A 12,895-nucleotide genomic window follows, 5' to 3' on the forward strand; every position below is an offset into this window, starting at 1 on the left:
ATCGCACAGCACACCCCATGTGTATTGGGCTTAACTCTCCCTGAACAGGTTACATCTGCCCCCCCCCCCTCCAATTGTGACATAGGTGGGCCTGGCCGGTCCCCTTCATGCTGCCCCCGTACAGCACCGCCCTGCCCAGATCCTAGAAGGAACACTATAATGTCATTGTTCAGTATGTATGCAAGCGATCATTCCTCCGATATAATTAACAATATCGCTGACACAGCAAATAGTCTAGTGTGTACGGGGCGTAACTGTCGAGCCACTGTCCAGACCACCACCAAGATTCCACACATAATTCAGGGTCTTGTCATTCCTTCAGGTGGAAGTCCTGTTGGCTATCCTGCAGTCTTGTCCTGTGAGCGATCATAGGGGACCTCGGTTTTATCTACATCATCATACCTGTCCACAAGCTGTAGAATCCCCTGTTTATACTCGCCTGCTATTAGTGCATTGACCCAGATGTTGACTGCAAGCTGCAACATCCTCACTCCCAAAACACTATCATCAGCCCAGGAACTCTCAGACCTTAGGGAAAAGGTGACATATCACTTGGAGCCGCCCATGAATGGGGAGGGTCAATGGTCCGCGTGGCCGGAATGTGCACCCTCTGGATTACCCTAGTACATTTATATTCACGATATGATCAGAGCTGCAGCCTCTTACATACCGCAAGAAGAAGAAGTCATCTGGCCTAAGGATTAAAAGTTTACCAAAGTGTGAGTTTTCAGGATGAACACATGGTGTCCTAATCAACCAATCAGATTCTAGTTATTATCCCCTCGAAGGTGCTAGATAAATGACAAGTAGAATCTGATTGGTTGCTATGGGAAACCTGGACTTCCTTGCCATTGGCAGTTGCAGATGTGGGGCTGCAGCACAGTCTAAAATTTAAATAGGGGAGCCCCACAAACTGTCAGTAAGTCTGTAATGTATGGAAGTGTTTGGGGGTGGCTCCCCTATTTGAATTTTGGACTGCGCTGGAAATAAAGTCCAGGAACAGAGCATTTTGGCCCTCCTGTAATGGGTCTGTAGGGAGTTTGTCTTATAGTGCCCATACACTGTGCGATAGGCACCGTGCGTTTTGAACTAGATTGCGCCGTATCTAGTTTAAACCGCATCCGATGGTGTTAAGCAGCGAGCATTCTAAATTACATAGTGATCTAGTTCAAAAGTACCTGCAGCACATGTGCGATGTGACGTGCGCAGGAGCGCGCAACGCATCGGCAGCCCAAAACGCACCGTGTATGGGAACTATTCGTACATTTACCCCTTCGTGTCCAATCTCATGTGCAGAACAGCAAATGTATCAGCAACTGGGAGCATACAGAAAAGAGTTAACGGAGGAGAGCACTGGGTTCAGAATGAAAATTCCCACACTCAGCATTCACGTCATCATGATGGCGCCTCCCGGCGCTGGTTCTAGAGGAGTGGTCGGGAGGTAATCCCTGGCGTTAAATGCTATGATAAATGTTGAGGGGGCTGGTGGGTTACAAGAAGAGCCTCAGACCATCATAATATATTGTGCATCCCCACCCCACCTTATAAAAATATAAGCATGTGTGCAAAAATTATGTTCAGAATAAAGAGATTAAGACGTATATTGTCCTGCTAGGAGGGGATTCAGCCACAGAAGCCATATCGCCAGCTTTCAGTTAACGGATTCAAACTTGCAGGGAAGGAGAGGTGCCCCCTTTGGAGTAGGAGCCCGGCGGCAGATGACTCCATTGCCTCCCAGAGTTACGCCTCTGTATGCATCTCTCCCCCAATTCCAGAACTTTACCAGAAAAAGCAAAAATAGTTTACACAAAGACCCATAACACTTCACTAACAAGAGCACGTATGGGGTCACCAGTGGGCATTGCAACCGGCTTTTAGTTGCAAAGCTGAAACCCACAAGAAACCCCAGAGAGGTTCCCTGTAGATGGGCTGCACAGTCCAGCACCAGCTGTGTAGCTTCATTTATTAAACATAAAAACACTGCAGATAACCACAACCCTTCTCCCCATCGTGAGCACATAGCCGCAGCAAGCTTAAAGGGACGCTCTGTCAGCACACAGTAAGTAGATACAATGGACGGCAGTGAATACAGATATAAGCCAAAACACATAATAAAATTAAAAAAAAAACGCTCTTTACACGGAGACGGCTGAGCGACGGTGGTGGCAGGTGTACAGAGGATGAATAGCCAGGACCTACCACTCTCAGACTGGCCTCTGCTACAGCGTGCTCTCTGAAAACACATAAGCGGTGGCAGAGGGGAGGGCTGGCTGCTGACGTTGTGGAGTTGCTCAGTAACTGCAACCCCCAGTTGAATTTTTCCATGACAGAGGAGAAAATGAGTGTTTGAGCCGCCTGTTAACCCCTGACCTCCTCCTGCAGACCTGCTAGTTCAGGTGCATGACCTGTAGCCCTACAACCAGAGGGAATAGTAACACCACCAGGGGAACATGCAAAATGCACACAACCTATACCACTGGCATAATGAGAAGCCCCATGCCAAACAATATTATTGTTTATTTATAGGGCGCCACAAGGGTTCCTCAGCACCGATGAATATATATATATGAGCAAAAACAATGACTTGCAGGACAAAGCAATTGAATGGTTACAGGCAATTAGACAGCTACCAGAGAGGTGGTAACCACCACACTAACAGGATATTATCGGAGGTAAAGGGAATTCTGCAAGGAATGACTGAGTATAACATACCTTAGAGCTGTGCACCAGCGGGGAGCGTGGCCAGGCGGAGACTGCACAAACACACGGGGACTGGAAGAGACTAATGCTCTCACCAGACAGACAAGTGCAGATTAACAGCTGGATGGCTGATCTCAGAAGGCATTCAGGGCTGGTGCCGCTTTGTCACCTGAAATAAAACTACAGCGGCCATGAAGGTCCAAATGTAATAGCTCTGATGACGTTTCGCCGCTATATTTAAAAGAGCCAATTCCTTTTAAAGCAAAAGCAACATGGTTTTGCCGTAATACTAATTTCCACTAAACAGCCACTATCTTGCCAAAACTGCGCCCGTTACAAGCCGTCCTGAGAGGAAAACATACTTTTTCAATTAACTTTGCCAAATTGGTACTCGGGAGCCCCAGGTAAAATCCATACAGGTTCCTGCCTCATATAAATAATCTATTAGGGTTTCTATACCAGACATGGCCCTCCAGCTGTTGTGAAACTACACGTCCCATCATGCCACAGTTTTGCTATTAGGGAATGCTTAAAGCATGGGTCTTCAACCTGTGGCCCTCCAGATGTTGTGAAACTACATGTCCCAGCATGCATTGCCACATTTTTTCCTATAAGAGCATGCCAAAACTGTCAGGGGATGCTGGGACATGTAGTTCCACAACAGCTGGAGGGCCACAGTTTGGACATGCTTGGTCTATACGGGGTCGAAATACAGATGCCGGAATCCCGACCGCCGCAATGACGACAAGGGGGGCCGTGGATCGCCCCCATTTGTGGGCTCGCTGCATTTTCCACGCAGCAGGACCGGTGCCTCGCTGCACTCGGCACACTATTTTATTCTCCCTCTATGGGTGTTGTGGACACCCATAGAGGGACAAAGTGCCGGCATTGCGGTGGTCAGGATTCCGCCGTCTATGTCGACCACCGGGATTTTGACCGCATCCCGTCTATATTTTCCAGCACCAGGAGGTTATGGCCTTGTCTACACTGCCTAAGTGGAGGTGACCTATGGTGATATCAGCAGCAATGTGCCCCACTAACCTTATGGTGGCCCGTGATATCAAAGGCAAAGGGTTAATCCGAAGCGTGTGGCGGAGGTGCTGCTGCCAGACCTGGAGAAGCAGCTGCTCATGCGCCTCCCCAGGAAGGTGGAGAGATCACACCCTGCTGTTTGTTCAGCAAGACAGGAATTTCTGATACAGAAATCAAGGAATTCCTGCTAGCTCCATCCAAAAGGCGCAGAGAGGAGACCGATGCATGCATCCCCATCATAGCTCCTCCCACTACCCCAGGAACTGTATTATTACCGTATTGCACAGCCCTCTACATAGCATGTTAACTCATTCGCCTCTACCGCAGTGGAGATTACATTCACTCACACACAGACTAATGGGTCTATTTACCAAAAGCGATTAGCTGCATTTTGGCCTGCAGGAGGTAACCCATTACTACTATGGAATGCACAGCGCACCTGGTTCCTCACTGACCAGTATGGCAGGTTTCAATTCTGCCAGCAAAAATGTTGGTAATTGGTGGTTTTAGAAAATGAGCCCCATACACACAGTAAAATAAAAAAAATTTAACAAAAAAAAAAAGATATTGCTTCTAAGCTACTATCTCGTCTAGTATGTGCGTTCAATAGAGTTAACTATGCACACTGCCGGGAGGACATATTGCAGCTGCAACATGGCTCGCGCTTGCTCCCCGGTGGCATCGGCAAGTGTGAATGGGGGTTATTCAATTATGTGCCTGCACTTCAATTGAATCGGTTGAATGTAAATTCTATCTATTCAATTAAAGTGCCGATTTTTCGACTATCAAAACATCCAGCACGGTCGAAAAACTTTTGAAGCAATAGCGCGGTTTATAAAAAAAAATGAAACTGCATTGGCGAAACAGGTCTAAAAACCATTCGAAACGGCCCCAATTAGACAGGAAAGGCAGTTTTTTTTTCAGCTTATCAAAAAAACAAAAACTTTTCTATTCAATTGGGACCGTTTCAGGTGGATTCTAGATGTGTTTTGCCGATGCAGTTACTGAATGGATTACCCTGTACGTGGCCATACACTGGGATACAGCTCACATTGTATGACCATGATATCTGCTGGGGGTCAGGCTGTAGTTGCGACAGGAATTGTATAGGACTTTGTGTATGCCCAGTGTTAGATACTACCTCAGCAGGATAGGCACCAACAATAAATGCTTAGGCACCAAAACCATCTGGCTCCAGTTGTCTGTACCTATGCCATTTACAGAAACAGTCCAGAAAACCCGTTCTTCATATTCCGTCCACAACACACGGGCAGTAAAATAAATATTTAGTTGTTGTGAAAGGAAGAGACAGTCATTTAATCTAATACCCTGTGCACACACTGTAATAGACTAAACAAATATACACAGGTAAACCACTCCCTGCACAGAGCGCAAACGGAACCACAATTTAGTCAGCTCTAAACACAAGTACAGATGTCTTGTGATGCACCCAGTCTGCTCCCTCATTGCTGATTTCGTAGCTCCAGGAGCCTTCTACACATTTCAAAAACAAAGTGATGTGTTTTAATTTACTGCTGATTACATTAACCCTAGCGTGTGCATAAATGCATGTTACACAACTTATAGTGTAAAGCTGGACTACGCACTATGCCATATCATATATCATCTGATCGAACGATATAGTAGTGTTCATTCTAGCACCCGCTATCTTTAAAAACCCATGCAGTTCCTCTTCCTTGCCTGGGGTGTCGCTGTCTGCTGTAGTGCTTCTAGCACAGTGTGGTCTGTATATCATCACTGATATGCAAACCAGACCTGTGCTAGAAACACCACAGCAGACAGCGACACCCGAGACAGGGAAGAGGAACTGCATGGGTTTTCAAAGATAGCGGGTGCTAGAATGAACACTCTATAGGGTATACACACTGAACTTGCAGTCGTTGATGATATAGCCAGATATAACTGCATGTTCAGAAGGTAGGGGTCGCATCAGGCGTGCATTTTATAGAGGATTATTGAATTATGTGCCGGATTTTTCGAGAGATGAAAAATCTGCACTATAATTGAATAGGTCAAAACGGAAATTCAATCTATTCCATTAAAGTGCAGATTTTGACTGCCGACAAAATCCGTCATGGTCGAAAAGCACGTGGATCGGCAAATTACTCACCAATCTACGTGTTTTTGTCAAAACTGCTGCCATTTTAAAAAGAGTGAAACATGTCTAAAAAGTGCCTGAAATGGCCGCAACTGAATAAATAAATCCATTTAATTCTGGTTAGCCGAAGAAAACGGACTGAATTTAATACCCCGCATAGTGGGTACACACTAGAGGATATGCTCAATATAACAATATATAATAATAATAATAATAATAATAATTGCTCAATAAGTCCAATAACAATATCGTTTTAATGCATATCGTCTAAAAATATATTATAGCGTGAAAGCAACTGATGTCTCAAACACTTTTGAATCACGGCACCTTAAATCATCAGAGTATTTCTGACGGCATTCCTAGGCCAAAAGTTTCTTGTTGAGAAATTGGACCACCAATCCAAGGAACCTCTGCAAGTTTCCCCGAGGCATCCCAGGCTGCCTAGCCACAGTGAGGCGGTGAGGTGTGTCAATGATAACATTCTGTACAACGCTGCATAATATGCATTACCAATATATACTATGAGGTGAAGTACCACCACGGACTACTCGATGGACCAAATTACTTGAAAGCAATTTTTGCAGGGACACTGATCCGTTTCAAACTTGCTGGATATGGCGAGAGGGAGCTGTGAAGACAGAGATTGGGAGGTAGGAGCAGATAGGGACTATGGGTGGGATGGAGAGTTTGTGGGCTAAAAACTGTCACCGCTCAAAGTAAAAGTACGTTGCGTCATTTTGATGGGCTTTTAACTAGTAACTATATATTATAATATAAATCAATAAATACATTTGTGAGAAGAGATCGATCACTGGTTGTTAGGGAGTCGTATATCCAGTAGCATGGCTTTAGCTTACTAAATGCCAATACAGATGAGTGACAGGTCTTGTAATGACAGGCATCAACAGAGCAGAAACTTGCTCTGAAAGATGATTAGGAGCAATACCACAGTAGGCCGCTGTCACAGGGTGTAATGCTTTTCAATGTTAGCGAGGCATCCAAATAATTGGCACACCCTCCTGTGTCTTCTATAAACCCAGAAAAAAAAAATAAAGATTTTCCCAGCAGTCACAAAAAAAAAAAAAAAATAATAAGCCTCAAGGAAGTAACAGAAGAACACTCATCAGAATAAAAAACAAAAAGTTGAGTAGACAGGAAGCAGGAGAAAGTGACAATAAGTCATGTGTAGGTAGAATGATGGCGTAAAGCAGGTCAGGTGGGAATTATTGCTAAGCAGAAACTTCCCCAGACACCTGGAAACGGTGGGGAAAGTCAATGAAGGCGACGGGTTTTACTCTCATTTAGGGCAAGATGTACTAAGCTTTAAAATTGATAAAATGAAGAGTGATAATCCCCCCCCCCCAACCAATCAGCTTCTAACTGCCATTTTCAAAGGCAGCTCATAGCATGCCAGCTAGGAGCGGATTGGCTGGCGCTTTATCCCTCTCCATTTTATCACTTATATCTGGCTCTTACTGCGTGGCCCTGTGGTACAGCCTACAAGATGCTGGTACTCCTGTACAAAACGTTCATTTCAGCAATGTACTAACACAACACGTTACTTCATCACCCATGTATGCGAGAGATCTCTGTGGATTTGGGGAGTAACCGACTGACATCCTCGCCCCACGCTCTGAGAACAGGTTTTCCGAGTTCTTCTGAAAATAGCGTCCAAGGTGAAGAACAGGGACATTATTTGTGCTTATTTTTAGAAGCATGTAAATAGCGTTCACAAGACAATAAAACCCGGCCACATCTCTATTCTTATCAAGCAAAACACACTGTACTCAGCAGTCACACCACATGTAAAGTGACCTTAGTGCTGCTTTATCTATTGTGCAGTACAACTACTCCAGGAAGAAAAATAGACACTCAGCCTTTACAGATACCATACTGTATGTGGTCTGTTACTGCACGCATACATCTGGTTCCCATACCTTATAGTATGTAGGATTATATTGCTGCATGCATACAATAAGCTATATTAACTCTTCACAATATAGAAATTATAAGACGCGGTTGTTCAAAAACATCAACTGGAATGCTGGAACACACACTGGCATTGCGGCCCCCACTTCTGCGGTTATGGGATTCTATTCGGACCAGGAACCTATTGGTGTGGAGTTTGTATGTTCTCCTCATCACATCGATGCTGGGAAGGGATTACTCCTTTAGCAAGGGCGCCGATTTAGGTTTTTGCTGGTGGGTGCTGAAGGGGGCGTCTCCTTTAGGGAAGGGGTGTGGCCCTGCAATGGGCCCCCACAGACCCCCCCCCCCCTCCCCTGAGTCAGAAGGGGATCCGGGCAGCGCCGCAGCGAGGTCCGTGAAGCACTGGGGAGGCAGCGGGGTCCCTGTAGCGGATGGGCAGTCAGTGGCGGGGTCCCTGCAGTGGATGGGTACTAGTAGCTACTAGTTCCCATTCGCCGCAGGGATGCTGCTGCTGAGTTCCCATCCACTGCAGGGACCCTGCCGCTGACTGCCCAGCAGTTCCGCCAATGTGTTTTCTGGTTCAGCGGCACAGGTTGGCGGCGGGTGAGCTCCAGCCGTGGCCCATGGGTGCTTTTCATTTTCCATGGGTGCTCGGGCCCCGGAGCACCCACGGAATTGGCACCTATGCCCCTTAGAATGTAAGCACCAATGAGGAAGGGACCAATATATATAGGATATTATCTGTATAACAATATGCACCTGAATATTACATCTCCTTACCGTCGTTTCTAGCAGATAGCCTTTTGTATGGTTTATGTACACGGCACTGGTCATATAAGTAACATCATCTAGCGGAATACATCTAAAAAAAAAGGTGCCCACACACTAGAACAATTTCTTCACCGATTGACCGATTTTTACCGCTCTCCCGCGGATCTTTTGCTAACCTTCCAATCTCACCTGCTGCATGAAAGATCAGATTTAGCAAAAGATCCATAGGAACGCACTTCACATCTGAAGATAAATCTTTGGTAAAGAGGTGCGCTTGCCTGAAATCATTCAGTCCAGGAAGGACCCATTGTTTCTGCTTGAACCCCCCTGCAGGGGTTTTGTAGAAAGTCAGACTTTTGGGCACACAAACTGTCATTTCAGCAATGGTCCCAATACTATGCACGGGTTTAGTCGCTTTTTACGGCACATTTGGACACGACAAGTACAATAAGTAACGAATGCAGGTGGCACTCACATCCCTCTGCAGGACAATGGACTATTGCCATTGGATGGCAATTACTTACAAAATGCCCAGAAACAGCTGAATTAGAACTTGCAGCGCTTTACAGAGTATAGTTGAACAGTCACATCAGTCCCTGCCCCAGTGGAGCTTACAATCTATATTCCCTACCACATGTACACGCACACACATTAGCGCTAGGGTTAATTGTGTCAGGAGCCAATTATCCTACCAGTATATTTTAGGAGGAAACCCATGAAGCACATGGAGAATATACAAGCTCCACGCAGCAATGCTAGCATTACACCATCCGTGCTGCCCTTAAGTTGGAATAAAAATAAATAAATCACTGTACATGAGGTATGTGACCACAGTGTTACTATAACTAGAGTTTAGTCATTTGTGGCACACCCTGCCTTGTAAAGATTAGATAAAATAGAGAAAAAGCTATAGTCCCATTTACTGTACCTCAAACAGGGACTCAACCCACAGATGGACCTCTCATTATGGCGAACAATGGCACCGGGCATGGCATTATATATAACTGTGCCTAGCCCCAAAGTGAGGGTACATTCGCACAGTAGTTCTAATGCTGTAAATAGAAAGAGGCTAATTCAGAGTTGAGCATTATTTAGAGAATTTGCAAATGGAGTGATTTTGGAATGACTGCACATGTGTACCGTGCGTGCATGAGGATGACTAGGGAAAGGACATGCGGATGGATCGGAAGCGCAATGTGGCTGGGGTTTGAAAGACAGAAAGTCGGCTTTTTGAGGGTGGTAGCCTGATATTTTGTGGGTTTGTCAGGCGTTTATGAAGAGGGTCTGTGACATCAGCAATGGCCCCTTCCACCGTGTATCAACTGCATATTAGTGGAAGGGTCAGACTCACAATTGCACTTTATATGGTTTGAGAACTGCGTATGGATTGCGATTAGCGTTCCATTTGTAATGCTCACGGGGTGGGTATTCTTTCTGTCTGGGCAGCGGCTAACTGCTCACAGTCATCTGCAAGTTCGCACATTAGCGATCCAAGCGGAATTAGCCCCACTGTGTATTGGGACTCAAAATAAGTTAAGGATAGCCAGATAAAGCTGCATATAGCCTGATAAAGCTGCATATAGCCTGATAAAGCTGCATATAGCCAGATAAAGCTGCATACACAATGTGCGCTTTTGCCCATGAACGAGGTTATAAACTTCACTGGCAGATAAATCACTCGGTGCATACACAGAGCTATCTTCACAGAGGTGGGGGGGGGGGGGGGGAACTACACCACTCTCCATAGTAGTAGACTATATTAAGTTGTTCACTCATCCTGTAATACAGGGGGCGACGGTCGGCAGTGGCCCGGGAAGGATGTGCCCTCCCATACACACTAGGGGGCGATTAAGAGCACAAAACGGAAAAATCTCAAAATTGCCTAATGTGTATGGGCCATAAGAGAGGTAAACTAGAAAGACCAAAGGATCCCACACAAGAGCGTCCCCGCCAATATAGCGCTACCCTTACAGTCACATACCGATGCTGCGATGTAGGATAATACTGAAGATGGTGTTAGACATAGGCACATAGGGGCATACAGATGGAGCGCCTGTCAGCCAGCCTGAAGAACCACCAGATCTCCTGAGCTGGCGCAGGCTGGCGGACAGGAGCTCCATCTGACTAGGAACGCGAGCGTCTCACCCACTCGCGAGTCCAGTCAGAAAGGAGGCGGGGAGCGGATTCCCTGCCCATCTCCGATTCAGGGAGATGGGCAGGGTGATCCGTTTGAGGGCAGTGCCAGGCTCAGACAGAAAGGGACGCACAAGTGTCTCACGCACGCGTCCCTTCTGTTTGATGGCGCACAGCGGCGATTGGCGATTCTACCACCAGGAGCAGCTCCATCTGTATGTAACAGTGTCTAAGTTCGGGAATGGTGCGGAACGCCAGATGAAATTGAAAGTTTTATTAAAGCGGCAATTGTTTAAAAAGGCATGGCCAAACTGTGGCCCTCCAGCTGTTGTAAAACTACACATCTCAGCATGCCTTGCCATAGTTTTAGCATTCCCTAATATCAAAACTGTAGCAAGGCATGATGGGACTTGTAGTTTCACAACATCTGGAGGGCCATAGTTTGTGCATGCCTGATCTAGTCTAACAACGCTCCCAATATAAAATCTTAATTGTGTTCCAGACCCACGGCCGGCCAACAAGATGCAAAAGACATCTAGCTTTGTTGGCTTGTGAGTATCTCTCTGCAAACTATGCACCAGCTGGAGTTTCCAGGAACCAGTGGAAATGAGTTTGGTGGTACATTATACCACACTTCAGAACCACATTAGCCGATGAAGAATTAAAAATAACAAACCTAAGCAGAAAGTTTCCATTATCCATACTGTGAGTTTACAAGGAAAGACATATACTTCCTCACAGTACAGGGCACAGTTATATTGCGCCATAGGCATGTTAATGCACCAACATGACACATAGAGGACACATTATATGACACAACGTGACAGCACTTAATGGTGCATCAGCCACACACATCCATCTCCTGAATTACTCAGTATCAAATTAGTCGAGTCAAAAATAAACCAATAATAATAATAATAAGTCATTAGGTGGAAGCAATTTTAGACCGTACCTAGAACACGTGACTTCCCATGGGTGGTGGTTAGGAAAGCAGAAAGTACATATTCGCCCAGGCGTTTCTATACAGACTATTTACACACTCCCCATATGATTATGGGAATATACAAGACTTATATTTAGAACCCTAATTAGCCAGTGCCACATACATAAATCTGCAATATCTTTCATAAGGTCTCGTAAGAAGTTGATTATTTCAAATGGAGTAATTTGGTTACTGGAGGAATTGTATGCAGTTCCTCCACCAAAAGTGATCCTTTCTGTCAACCCTTCTCAGGGCTCCGAGTCATTGGGGGAATTCTATTGGTTTCCAGAGCCCGCAGCTCCCATCCACAAGTGCCTATTTATTATGTCGATCCCCAAATGAACTACTGGGTGCACTGCCCAGACAACAGGTTGGGTCCCCAAAAGCCCAACTCAGATTCTGCTCGCCACCTCATGAGGATGCAAAGAGAAATAACATGTGCCCTCAACATTTGTGGACAGTGACACAAACAACTGAATAGCTCTTGGTTACCACAGACGGGAGCTACGGCAACACAAAACAACTGAATTCCCCCCATTAAGGCCTACAATTCGTTAACAATAAATTGATTGTTTACATATCTCAGAGACTTCTCCACTTGTACGGTTTAGTTAAGTGTTTTTATATAGTAACTATCTGTGTAAAGCCCCATACACACTAGTGGATATAGTAACATGATATCGCTCAGAAGTAGCTTTCTTATAAATATATTTTACTATACACGGTATATGCCCTGAAGACGGGCCAAGGCCCGAAATGGCATAGTCCCGGAATGACACCTTTTCTTCAATTACTATACAGCAGAGGTTTTCCCAAGAGGCGGCAACTGGGCAAGAAACCCTTGTTCCCTTTAGAATTGTACGTAGTGCTGGACTTTCTGATATATATTGAATATATGTATATTACTTATATATTTTTATTATTTTCAAGGCTATTGGAATAACCCACAATTCATTTGTTTTAGCACAGTCACAGCTCACATTGCAGTAGTCTATTGTTGCTGCTGACTGGTGCCAGGGCACATAACTCTGCTTGCACCCTCCTGAGTTGGCGAGCAGAAATCAGCATCGGCGCACTAACTTGTACTTCATACGTCGGCCTTAACCACGTAAAGCGGCTAAACACTGCGCATTTGGGTGCTACAGGTATCGTAAGTAATGGTCCACCAGAAACAATTGAATAGCTCCCTGGGGCTCCGATTACTTACTGGCACGCATAACAACGGACTC

At 45.5% G+C, this 12,895-nt stretch overlaps 1 protein-coding gene across 1 annotated transcript in view; it reads right to left on the reverse strand.

Annotated features, from left to right (window-relative positions):
• Positions 1 to 12,895, reverse strand: part of ITPKC (inositol-trisphosphate 3-kinase C) — a 54,871-nt gene that overhangs the window by 17,625 nt on the left and 24,351 nt on the right. The gene's annotated exons all lie outside the window — the stretch shown is intronic.

Source organism: Crinia signifera, chromosome 9 (assembly GCF_055691185.1).
Source record: "Crinia signifera chromosome 9, ASM5569118v1, whole genome shotgun sequence".
NCBI classification, from domain to species: Eukaryota; Metazoa; Chordata; class Amphibia; order Anura; family Myobatrachidae; genus Crinia; species Crinia signifera.